General features: G+C 44.2%; 1 protein-coding gene across 6 annotated transcripts in view; it reads right to left on the bottom strand.

The window, feature by feature from the left end:
• TIAM1 (TIAM Rac1 associated GEF 1) overlaps positions 1 to 13,149 on the bottom strand; it is a 321,420-nt gene that overhangs the window by 168,611 nt on the left and 139,660 nt on the right. For 3 of the 6 annotated variants that reach the window (XM_016162370.2, XM_016162372.2, XM_016162367.2), the window contains exon 3: positions 11,356 to 11,480. The exons of 2 other annotated variants lie outside the window; for them this stretch is intronic. The gene's annotated coding sequence lies outside the window, so the exon portion shown is untranslated. Of the gene's footprint in view, positions 1 to 4,539; positions 4,693 to 11,355; positions 11,481 to 13,149 lie in introns of those variants that run through there. One more of the 6 variants, XM_016162371.2, reaches the window with a different exon arrangement.

Below are 13,149 nucleotides of genomic sequence, written 5' to 3'. Positions count from 1 at the left end.
GAGCAGATATAGGACAATAGTGGGTTTTGTGCTAATTTTTTTGACATACTCTAGAGGTTCCAAGATCACCCTCTGAAACATTAACAAGATAACACAGGAAAAGCATTTCATATGTCGTAGCCATTCGATAAATTAGAATTTAGTATTAATATGTTAATAATCAAAGGGCATTTACCAGGTTTTTATTCAGCTATGGCTTTGTAGAAAGCACCCCGGCCATGCTTGTCCTTGCCCACCAAAATCTCTCAATTTATGGAAGTTAGAATTCTCAAACGCTGGACCGTCCGATTCCGACGTATGGCACGAGGCTCTGTGATCCAGCACACGATCTGGCAAATCTGCCCCTAACCGTTAAGCAAAGGCAACTTTCCAAAAAGTAACGATCTCTCCCCCAAACAGTTTTACCAATGAATGCCATGCTAATCCTTGTTTTCAGGCAAAAGAATCAAAATAAACTGGAGAAGTACGGTTGGGAAACTCTCAGGGAGACTCTACACCTCCTTGTACTCCACTCGCAGAAAAGCACCCACTAGAAAAAAACGGCAGCCCCAGAGCTGGCGCCCAGCGCCCTGGATCCCAGCGGACAGGCCAGACAGGGCTAGCCGATCTGCCGTCCTCAGAGATAATTCCACCGCGGAGGCCAATCCACTCTGCAAAATGTAAACCAGTGCTCATTCCGCGGGCAGAGTGGCGGTGATGCCCACACAGCCTCATAAAGACAGTCCCCAGCCCGGCCCCTTGCAACACTGGGTAGCTACATATTACTGATTTTGCCATATATCGCCCAGGACCTTTTCAATTGACAAATCCCAAGGAAAATCCATGGCTTAAGGTTGAGTGACTTCGAAAATGCTATGTACGGTCCTCGATAACCAATGTTCCATTGTAACGTTAATGAGATGGCATGGGGGCTTACCTCTTGTTTAAATCGAGCAGCCTATGGTAAAACTGGTTTTGTCATCCAGCATCTCGCTTAAAGCTGCAGAACCTATTTCTCGACATCAACTGAGGACTTACTATATTCCTTTGCAGAGGAATGTTCACCAGCCAACCTCCTCCGCCCTGTGTTTTTCCGCTGAGGTGGTCAGCCATACAGCATTAATCAACCCATACTTCCCCCAAAAGCTCTCAGGAACTCCAAACCCCGGGAAACTATTCTCAGAAAATGCAACAGCAACACAAAATCAATATGGTGATCATCCGCACCATCTAACTCCCATTTACCTCAGAAGTAACTAAATTTAACAAAGTTCGCCTTCATAGAAGCAACCCTGCTAACTTAACATTTTGGTCTCGGCCAAGTTTTGATCTTTGTACCGACTTCATTTCTACCCTACAGAGAGCAAAAAAGGAAGGAAAGATGAAAGGAAGGGTGGGGGTAAGAACAGAGCAATGAGACCCTCAAAGAGGTAAGATGAAGTGAAGGAAAAAAAAAAAATCCAGGAAAGTAAGATAAAAATTGGAGGGGAAAATATATAACCAGTTTACCACCAATCGACTAGGATATCTTAGATGAAAATATTGAAAATATGACAAGTACTCTGATTGACCACATCTGCCCATAACAAAGAACAAATGGTAGACGTGTTTTGTTTTGTTTTAATTCCATTGCGATAAACTTTCATATTTCCGGGAGGAAGGTTCTGAGAGAAGTTGTGAGATCGTAAAAACGACAAGGGGAAAACACTCAATGTACTAGAATTTATTAGGTGCCCACTTTGTGCCAAAGCATGATATAGGTGCTAACATGAGTATTCATAGAAATCTCACAAAAGCAACCCCCACCCCAAGCAGTTTTTATTATTTCCAGACGGGGAAATGAAAGCTCAAAGAGGTTAGACGATTTTCCCGAGGCCACACGGCTAAAAGTGACAGAGCGGGAATTCAAACCCAACTCTTTCTGACTCCAAAGTCCTTGTTCTTATACTGCCACACTCTGAAAATTTTTCTAAGGAAACGTTAAAAATGCCAAGACTCATGAATTAAATATGAACCAAAATAAAATGTTCTCGCACAGTCATTACAGCATATTTGGTCTGCCTTAGTACAAAGTAAACCTGTATTGTCAAGTGGGTTGAAAGCACCTATAATTCGTGTTAAATTACTAGTAAGTCTTATGGGAATTCTAGTTAGTAGTTTCTAGAACAAAAATCACAGGAGTGCCTCAGTGAATATACAAAACCCACCTCAGAACCATTTAATTCAATGTGTATGATACAAACACAAGGTATGTTTTATGTCAAAGACACATAAAGATAAATACATAATGTCTTGTTCCTTACAGCTAGGAGACTCAGTTACTTAGTTTTAAAGGCCCTTAAAATCTTTTTTGACAGAGTTCCACAGAGGCAGAATGTTTTAAATGCATGTAAACTTAAGAAAGAGAAAGTGTCTGTGATTCATTTAAAATACAAACAAAAACCAAAGTTTGTTCTTTCAAAAGACCAATAAAAGTGATAATATATTAGCAAAACTGATCAAGAGAAAAGAGAAGAGGTACAAATAACCAATGCCAGAAATGAAAAAAGAAACATTTTTACAGATGCTAGTCTTTAAAAATATTATCAGAGAATATTAAGTACAACTTTATACCAATAAATTTAAAAATATACATAAAATGAGAAAATTCCTTGTTTTAGTTACTAGAACAAGATCATTTTAATGGCCCAATTTCTGTTAAACAAATTGAATCTACATTTAAAAACAATTACGAACAGCCAGAGTCAACTACGTTATGTACAAGAGAGCTAAGGAGACCATAAGAAAAAAAAAAAAAAAAAAAAGACACTGAAATTGTAACACCTGCAAGGTCATAAAGTAGAATTCACCCAGTTTCAAACGTCTGCATGACAAGGTCCTCTAATGTCCATGTGACAATGCCTAGAAACCTTTATGAATAACATATTCCCCTTTCTCTAGCTGAGGATGATTGTTCCATAAAACTCCCTGAGAAAGGCTCTATTAGTCAGCTTCACCAGCACTATCACAAGATCCAGTTTGGTTATCTTTCCTGCTGAGTGAATTGCTAAAGGCTGCTTGGGGTGGAGGGGAACTCAGCGTCAAGCTCACACGTTCCTTCTTAAGCAGACAACGAGGCTAGAACCTGCTCCAGCAGTTGTGACAGCCTGGACAATCCTGTGCTTCCCTGGGACACGTCTGGTTTGGTTTGAAAGTCATTTCATTTTACTTTTCTGTCATTAACGTCAGAGAAGCTAGAGGATGAAAGCAGGAAAACTGGGGCCACAGCAACCCCTCCTGTCCCTTGACTTTCCACGTTCCAGGGGAAGGTACGCGGAGAAAGCCAGGCTACTCAGTTCTGGTATCAGGAAAACGACAAGACTCCGCCAACACCCTCCTGGTCTCACCCTCCCCAGAACTGGGAGAAACACTTTTAAAATAAAATTTGGTTTTCTCTAGGTATAATAAGAGCCACGCATTTCTTTACATTTCTTTTTAACTTCGTTTCCTGCCCTGAAAATAGTTCTCTGAAGATTCTTATGAAGGTGGAACTTACAGCACACACACACACACACACACACACACACACACACACTCCTGTCTCCTGCTTCTCTGCACTAACCTGTTGATCAGATACGAAACAGACGACACAGGTAAGATTTACCCCCAAAGCCTCCTTCTGACCCCCGCCAGGTGACTAAATACCACACCTGTCACATGAAAGCTCCTTGAGGGGCTCGAAATCAAAGCTAAAGGTTTCCGAGAAGCTTTACCTTTGGCAAAGTTTCTCCTCTGCTGGGACATGTTTAGTGTCGCTTGCAATGATCCCAACCCCAGTGGCACCCTCCACCCAACTTCCTCTCCCCACCCCACCCGAAATTGACTTAGGCAATCAACCTGAAGATAAACCGGCTGCCACAGAAAGATGACATTTTCAAAAGAAGTTCCAGATAGACAAAATAACACCTCAAAAGTCAGGAAGCCTTGCCCTGAGCTGTCTCAATCAGACACAAAATCACTGAGAAACCGGAGGCTTCCCACGCCCCACTCCCCAGCGGGGAGTCTGCCCGCACCACGGCTTCGGAATATGCCTCGGGAAGCCTTTCCCCCTTGAATCTCAAGTCTTAAGATGGGGTTCGTTTTCAACGACTCTGACCTGTAATTACCGAATGCGCAGCAGGACACCCGGAGACAGGACACCTCTTTGGTGGGTAATATGATCCCACAGTCTCCCTCCGGACCCCTGTATCTCCTACAGTCCTTGGTTACCAAAGGCAACGGGGGTGGGGGGCCGTAAAGGAGAAGCGTTTTCAAAGCCCGAACCCGTTTTCGGGGAGCCAGAACCCACGTGGGTGGTGGCCCCGGGCAGCCTGGGGGCACTATGGAGACCGGGCTGGCTGATCCCGCGCGAGAGGCTGGGGGCGCACAGGTCCCCCGCCACAGCAGCCGCGGAGCCCAGGGCTCCGCTCCGACCCCTCCTTGCGCAGAGCCTCCTTGTCCTACCTCCCCGCTCCCCCCTCACCCCCATCCAACACAAAGAAATTCGCGGGTGCCACGAAGGGGCTTGAAATGAAAGCTCACCGCTGCTCAGCCAGGCGCACATGCCGCTTCGGGTCTTGCTTCACATCTCAAACTTCCAGTAACAGAAATGAGGAAGCGGCAGCCTCCCCCCAGCTTCTGGCAGAGGGAGTGGGTGTAACTTGTGAAGTTTCGTGCTATGATGAATCTGGTCATTTGGGTGTGTTGGAGAGGGTTTGTCGCTCCTCCCCACCCACCTCCTCCCTCCTCCTCTCCGCCTCCTCCTCCAATTTGATTCTCCCCTTTGGCATTCGCCAGGCCAAGAACTCAGGCCGCTGTCATTCATTCAGTGCCATTCAGAGTCTTGGTGCTCTGCTCCTAGCATCCTTCAGGGAAACCGATTCCTAACAGGTCCTAACCATTTCACAGACGAACCTGGTCGCCCTGCAGGAAGCCTAACTTCCTGTCGAATTTTTTTCAACAGTGAGTACAAGAAGGCAGTGCCATTTACATGATTTAAAAGCCTAGAAATCTGAAATAATTGTACACATCCCCTCTCCACAGGCAGGAACGTGGAGAGTTTAGCAAGTGGACACCTAATTCCCAAACATCTATCTTAAGAGTGGAGGACACAGGAACAAAAAACAAACTTTCAACTGGCTACCTTTCCTTTAAAACTTATTAAATGTTTTAGATATACAAAAATATATTAGAAAATAGCATATCGAACCCCCCCCAACCGAGTACACACAACATGCTGCATAAAAGTTAAAATTACCAACACAGTCGAAGCCATCTATAAACTCCTCCCTGAAATACATCCTACTTTCTTTCCTCCTACAAAAATAACTGCTGTAAATTTGATTTCCCACGAGCAATTTTTATGTGCTTCTAAAAATTCTAAAGGACACGTGCTGACTTAAAGTCTGCCCGAAACCAAACGAATATGCATCCTTCTGCTGAGCTTGACCTTGGTTGTCAAACAACAGTTTCATTACATAAAACTTAGAATGACCACGCCTTAAATGAAGCCTCAGGTGGCTAACTAAAGAAAATGAAAGAAATCACAATATAAGAAAATGGGGATCTGAAATGACAAGCAGAGGCCATATCTGAAATAGTTGAAGCATTCATGTATGAAATTGATGGATTAATAGAGCATTATCATTTTTTCTAAGGTCCATAGCTGTGTCAAAAGCCAAGGACACTGACCCATGCTGCAAGGGGCTTTCCTCTAAGATACAGGCGACAGAATCAGAAACGCAACACTGATTAAAGAAGTCCTAATTCCTCAATTTCCCGTCAGAGTTATAGGCTGGGAGCAATACTAAGAAAAGGAGACTTTCAAGATAATAATGATAGAAATCAAAATGGTGGAGAATCCATTCGAAATTGGCTCAAATATATATTTATCTATAGGTGTCTGAACATGAATAAGTAGATGCCTACTTCATCTTTATATACCTATTACCTTGCATAGAGGCAGGTGTAAGTAGAAACTTAATAACTACTGGGTAAATAAATGAAACGAATGAGCCAAAGAATGCCCAAGAAGACTTCCGGAGGAACAGCATGAAGAGAGGGAGCACTTAGAGCAGCTGTCCTCCACAGGAGGTGACTCCGCTGCCTGAGAACACCTGGCACTATCTAGTGACTATTTTAGTTGTCACAACTTGGGGGTGCTACTGGCATCGAGTAGGCATAAGTCGATGATGCCGCAAACCATCCCAAAACGTACAAGAAAGCCCTCCCACAACAAAGAATTATCTAGTCCGAAATGCCGATAATGCCGCTGGAGAAAATCCTGAAGTAGAGGATTCACTATCAACTTGCTTAATTGATTTATTATACATGTGATCGTCAACACTGTGAAGAGACTCTCCAGTGACTTAGAAAACTGCAGAACAGCGTGTCCCCTTCTTCCCCACTGTGCAGCACTCGATGGCCTGGACCATCTTCGTTGGCCCAGAAGGAATTGGTACTGGGGGTCAGAAGCAATAAAGCACTCAATGGTTTGGGGCACAGCCTGAGGTCCAAGCGACCCACAAAGCTAAAGACTCATGTTGAATTTGGATGGAAATAAACAAGTGTGGGGTGGGGGGAAGACGATGTAAAGTCAGGGTATCAGCTTCAGAATCATAGAGAGAACAAGGCGCCGCGTGCAGATGTAAAAGATACACGGACAAAGGCGGGTTTATCACGCCGCATCAGCCATTTCTCCACCGACAACCACCGGCTGGAGACATTCCAATGAGAACAGGAAAGATGTTTAATCTCGTGACAGCTTATCAAAAAGAAAGTTACCAATCGCTTATAGGAAAAAGAATGCAAGCTCCACAAAGTCTGCCAGTCAGGGTGAAGGACTTATAGCACAGAAAGACATCTTTTCTACAGATTTTCTGATCTCATCATTACCTACAAAGTCTTTCTTTGAACTGGAATGACATGGCTGTTGTTTTCTTCTTTCTGATATGATTTCGTTTCAGCTGGGGGCAGGGAGAGAAGGGTTTGGCGGTGGTGAGCAGTGTTTCTCAGGAGGGGAGCAGAAGGCAGTGGGCTTGCTCATCTCGAATTCCCCGTGAAGCCTTCCTAACAGAGAGTAGGTGCTTGATACGTGCGTGTTGGGTTGAACTAAATGACACCCTACCTCCTTGCTCATTTCTCAGGCCTGAAAAGAAAAGTCCCCCATAGTTCTTTCTGGGGCAATCTGTGGGGCACCTTACGTCTGAACGATCTGTGAGAACAAACAAAATCTGCTGGTTTCACTCAATGTTTGACAGACTTCGAAAGACCTGACGGGAAAGCCCGCCAACACGAGAACCCAAGGCGTCCTCTGCCAGTGGCCACCAGACTCAGAGCAGTGCCTCTTCATCAACTGCTACAGCAGAAGGAGAAGTGCCAAGCCATGAGGCCCCTCCGCACAGCACTGGACAGGAGGTGGGGCAAGGAAGGCACTCTAGCCCTCGCCAAGTCAGCGGCTTCTTAACCTGCGGTCCTGAACGCCACTAGTTTTGCTTTTCAAAGCCCATGCAAATTGCGGACACGGAAATGTGAGCACAGATAGGAGCCCGACCAAAAGCAATGCACTCGTGCACGAAGGTGCAGTACGTCTGTTCCAAGGAAATCCAACCAGTAGAGGGAGCACGGGTGACTTTTGTTCTTAACCATTTCCCAAGATCGGGATAAACCTGGGGACTATGTTAAAGGATGTGAGTTAGAATCACGTGTCACCACAAATGAAAAGATTTATGTAAAAATATTTGGGGAGACTAGTAAGTCACGACCCCCCTCATAAGGTATTTGTGCTGTTAATGGATATTTACACAAGAGTTTGTGAAACGGATATAAAAGGGCTGTATAATAAACAAATAACATACATACATATTAGAAAACATTTGGTATGTGGGGAAAAAAAAAATCACAAAGGGTTCAACTTCTCTCTCCCTTTGTGCCAGCGGAATCTGCACTCATTAACCAAAAAGCTGCGGACAGTGACTGTTCCCCAAGACTGACTCAGTTTTTATCTTGTCTTACATATCAGATCTACAACAGCTGACTTCTAAAATTCCTTTTCGGTTGTGTTCTCAACGTCACGAACGCCTTTCCTTAGAAGATTCTTCAGCAAGAATCTTCTGGATTTCGGAAGATTGAGTCTTCGGAACCACCTTAATCAGGAATCGAGGGAGCTCACCAGAAAGTGCTACCCTCAGCGAAGCTGAGGGTTCTCAGCTATAAGGTAAGTGATGACGCAGCCTGCCCGAGAGGGCGTTCTCCTCCTCAAGTTAGAAGGAGCCCGACAGGGGTGTTAATTAACACCAATTATCTGAATCCAAATAAAAAGCCGATTGCCCAGCATCACTGCGGATCCAAATACAGATCCGTTAATCCTCCGGCGTCGCTATGGAAATTCAGAAGCCTTGGCATGAACACAATTTGCGGCCGGCTACCGACTGATAGCCAAAATCCGTATTTTTTTTGTACTTAAAACTGATTAAAAGTCTAAAGATGGATCCTTCCCGCCCACTCCATGCTTGGGGATGTGAGGGTCTGCTCAGGGGTATGGATACGCCTGCAAATCCTGGATTCAGCCCCTGGATGAGGCCTTCCTTCTCTCTGAGGCAAAAACAAGGTTCACCCTTTCAGGTGATGCCTTGAAGTGCAGCTGCTCATTAAATTGGCTTTGATACAAGAATGTTTTATGACTTAAAATGAAACCCTGCACCAACCAAACTTAGAGACATAGTTTTCTCAATCAAAACTGAATGCCTAACAAACAAGCAGAAATATTCCTGACGACAGCAAAGTCTGTCTAAAAGAAGCCAAAAGCACTCCCGTAGCCTTTAAATGCCACCCCCAGAATGCACTGCAGGAACCAAGCAGGTGGCAAGCTCCTCGGGATGCCGAGGCTTCGACTTCCTCAACCATTAAATTGATGTTCAAATTAATTTTCTCTCGCTTCCTGGCTCTCCTGTCCAATTACATGTTTCCATAATATTAAAAAATCCCACTGCTTCCACTGCCCCAAATGACATTCCCTTACAGAACAACTTTTATCTAACACACCAAAGTCAAGAGTTTCAGGGCTCACTGGTGGCCCATGGATTTCTAACTGAAGCCAGGCTCGTCACTGGAAGGGCGACGGGGAAAGGGAAGTGCAAGCAGAGGATAAAGGTGACCAAGAAGGCAGAGGAAGAGCCCATGAACCCTTAGCACCGACAAGCAGAAAACCATATGGGGCCAGATGCTGTCCCACCCACACGCACAGCGAGGCTGTTGGTTCCAGGGCCATGTGCACTTGCACAAGAGGTACACGTGGTTCACGGGGGCGAGAGCATCTGGGCTTTCAGACACCTCTCTGCTCGGCAGCAATAAACAATAATAATTATTATCGGCACCAAGAGGAAGATCATGCTGAATAAACTAATGTAAGATAAGAAGTCAAGTTCTAATTTCAGTCCCGCCTTCTCCCTAGAAGAATAAGTAGCCAGGACAGGATTTATAGGACATGTCCTCACTGTAGCCTCAGCACAGCCTCCTGAAAAAGCTGGCTCAGGGAGGATTCCCATTGGGGTGGCCTCCTGCGGTCATGGGAGAAGCAAGGACATAAAATAAGGCGTTGTTCAAGTTCAGGCTCCGACAAAAACCAGATGTATAACTCAGACCAAGCCATCTTGTTCCCCCTTCAGGAAAATCGGAAGTTGAAGTAGATGCCTGTTGGTGATGGGGTGCGTGGGTTAATGGGCTTTGTACAGGGCACATGCCCAGAACTTGCCCTAAATGGTAAGGGGCACTAAACGCGCAAAGACAATTTTCAATCAAGAAAGAAGCCCTACCTATATCTCTAACTACGTTAGTGTTTAGAATGTTTAGAATGTTTTCAAGTTGATCTTGCTATTTTTGGTAATGGACAAAGTGCAGATCACACAGCAGTTATGTATTAGAAGAGAGAATGAGGGTCCTTCTAACACTGTGGGGTCACAGAGAGACCTCTCGGGCCTCAAGCCGTCCCTAGGGCATTCCTGTGATGGGGCAGCAACAACAGGTCCCCGCATGAGGATCCCCATGGTGAGGCACTCGGACCCTGGGCACTGACCACATCTAACCAGCGTAACAGTACTTGGTTTTGTTATTTATGGGTAAGGAATTTATTTTAATATGAAAATACATTGATAATTGTCATTTCACATTTTCCAGACCAACACATATTGGCGGGAAGGGATGTGGGAATGAGGTAAAGCTGGATAGGAAGGACACGCCTAGCCCCTGGGTGCTGTAGCAAAGGGAAAAGGGCCACAGCCATCGATGTGTTTCTAACATGACACCAGACAGAGCTCCTTACTAGTGACAGGCACGCGATCAATTAAAATTAGGGGACTTCTGACGTCCGGAGGAACATGCTAATGAGGATCCACTTCTGTTGCGATTCCTTCCGAAAACACAAGATATTAGATTTTTATGGGCTCCAAGAGACCATAGAGCACCATTTTCCCTAAAATAAACAAAAATCCAACATGCAAAGATTATTTGCAATCAGGAAATACAACAAGCCTGTGTCTCAAAATAGTAAATGACCTGAGATAGGGCGATAGACACGTGAAGGGTCACATACATGCACAGGTAAGCACGGAACGGGGGCCGTACTGATGACTCATTCATGGGAGGTCAGAAGGGTTAAGTGACTTGCTCAGGCTCACATAGTAAAATAATGGCAGATTCAGCCTAGAACCCAGATCTACTGAAAGAAGTCTGCTGTGTGTTCTACCAACTCAATTATTGCCTTGTTAAAAAAAAAAAAACTCATAGATTAAATATCAAATGCAGTATATGGATATATAATTTTAGGCCCCAGCACACCACAAAAGGCAAATATAAATAAAAAATGATACAAATGGAGCCCATACAAAACTAATAATAATACCACAGTAACTGGGTGAATGCGAAATTTCTTGGCTTAGCCCCAGACAAGCAAACAAGAGACCCTGGAGACCATGCGGGCAGGACGCAGTACAGCTGCGATGGCTGAGGGCAGTCTGATTCACCAGCAGCCAGTATCCTCCCCCACGAGTCACAGCGACAGGCCTGGCAAGACTACAGGGGAAGCCTGGTGGCGACATGGGACAAATTCATATGCACCCAAGGGATAATGTGTGTGCCCTAGACAAAGACAGGGACTCCCCCAGTTATGAAAGTCCTACTCCGAGAGTCCCTAGAAATTAAAATGTCTCTATCAACGCTGCAAAAAATACCATCATTTCCACTTGTACACAAATGTTCATTGCAGCATCACTCATAACAGGCAAAAGGTTAAAAGAACCCAGGTGTCCATCAACAGATGAACAAATAGAATGTTGTATGTCCACACAATGGAATATTACTCACCCATTAAAAAGGAACGAAGTTCTGATACATCCTACAACATGGATGAACCTTGAAGAACACCACGCCAAGTGAGGAAGTCATACACAAAAGGACCCCTGTGGCATGATTCCAGTTACACGAAATATCTAGAATAGGCAAATTTGCAGAGGTAAAAAAGGAAATCGAAGGTTACCAGATGCTGAGGGGAAGGGGAAGGGGGTGGGGAAATGGGGAGTTATTTCTAAATGGTTAACAGTGTTTCTGTTTGGGGAGATGAACGAGTTTGGGACATAGTGGTGATCACTGTACAATACTGTGAATGTAATTAATGTCACTAAACTGCATGCTTAAAAACAGTTAAATTGGCAAATTTTACGTCACATATATTTTACCAAAATTTTTTTTTTAATTCAAAAGGAAAAAAAAAAAAGCCCACATTATTTTCAATCTTTGGCTCAGGTACATGGAGCTTTCCAAAATACTGCTGCTAAAAACAAAAGTAATTAAAACTAGAATCTAAGCCCATTAACCAAGCTTTAAAATGTGCCATTCTCCCTGTCACGCCATCGTGATGTGAATCACGCCCCTAAAAGAGCGATTTTCTCCTATTGTAAGGGATAAAATGGGATTGTCCAGCCTATCAAATTAAATCTCTGCAATTATGAAGCTAGAACAAGGCGCACCACTCACATCAAGAGCTTTCACAGCACGCCAGGTGCCACACCTGTACAGAACATCTCTCGCTATGGATCCACTTCCGCCAACCCATCCCAACCCCCAATTTCAAAGCAGATCAGGAAACCAGAAAGGGTTGGATCTGAGTTCAGAACCAGCGGGGAAAAGAAATCAAATTCAAATTACCAGTGGAAAATATTAAATGGCAAGAATTTTTAACAGACCACATATTACACACGTAGCAGACTTGGACTGGCCAGGAATTCCTTTTCTAGTCAAAAGCCTATCTAATCTTTGTAAACCCTCAGTCCCTCATCCATAAAATGGGTTATAAGAGTATTTTGTTTATGAGGCTAAAGGAGGATGAATCACTGACATTCTCTGAGAACTTAACTCTGTGAAAACCAAGGGACTGGGAGCTGCTCATCCATTTTTGTAACTTATCCTCATGACAACGACAAAGTACTATTACTGGACCCATTTTACAGATGGAGAAACTGAGGCACAGAAGGTTACAGGCACTGCCCGAAACCACTTAACAAATAGAAGTCAGGTCTGAACTACTAATCTGGTCCCTCTGAGGCTGTGATCCGAGCCCTCCCCCATCTCATTGCCACATTTGGCCTGTCGTCATCATCGTCATTGACCTGGGCACACACATATTCATCGCATTTGTTTTAATTATTATTATTATTATCATCACCCTTAGCATTTGCAGGTTCTGGACTCACAAAGTCAGAGATCTGAGTCTGATATGTGAAGCCTGCACTTACTCACTGATCTCATTCCCACCTCAAGGCCCAACATATGTTAGGATTTGTCATGAAGCTCTTGGAAGGTAAGCATCACTCCGTGTGAAAAAGATAACTGAACGAGATGAGCAAATCCAATTGGGTAACAGGCAAAGAATATGCATAATGCATGTGCAGGAAATGCGTAACTATTCACTGGGCCCTTTTCCGAACCAAGGTCTCCTGCAAGAGGCAAGTTCAGGCTCTGGATTGAGATAATTAACCACTGGGTGGAAATTTTGTACTAACCTATTCAGAATGTTGGTTCACAATCAAAAGAAATACATAATGAACAGAATCTTGCCCAAGCTCAACCAGCTCCAGCTCTCCCAGACTACCCAGTAAAACA

Source organism: Rousettus aegyptiacus, unplaced genomic scaffold (genome assembly GCF_014176215.1).
Source record: "Rousettus aegyptiacus isolate mRouAeg1 unplaced genomic scaffold, mRouAeg1.p scaffold_m13_p_4, whole genome shotgun sequence".
NCBI lineage: Eukaryota > Metazoa > Chordata > Mammalia > Chiroptera > Pteropodidae > Rousettus > Rousettus aegyptiacus.
The sequence above is the reverse complement of the archived record's forward strand: the minus strand, read 5'-3'. Positions and strand labels throughout refer to the sequence as shown.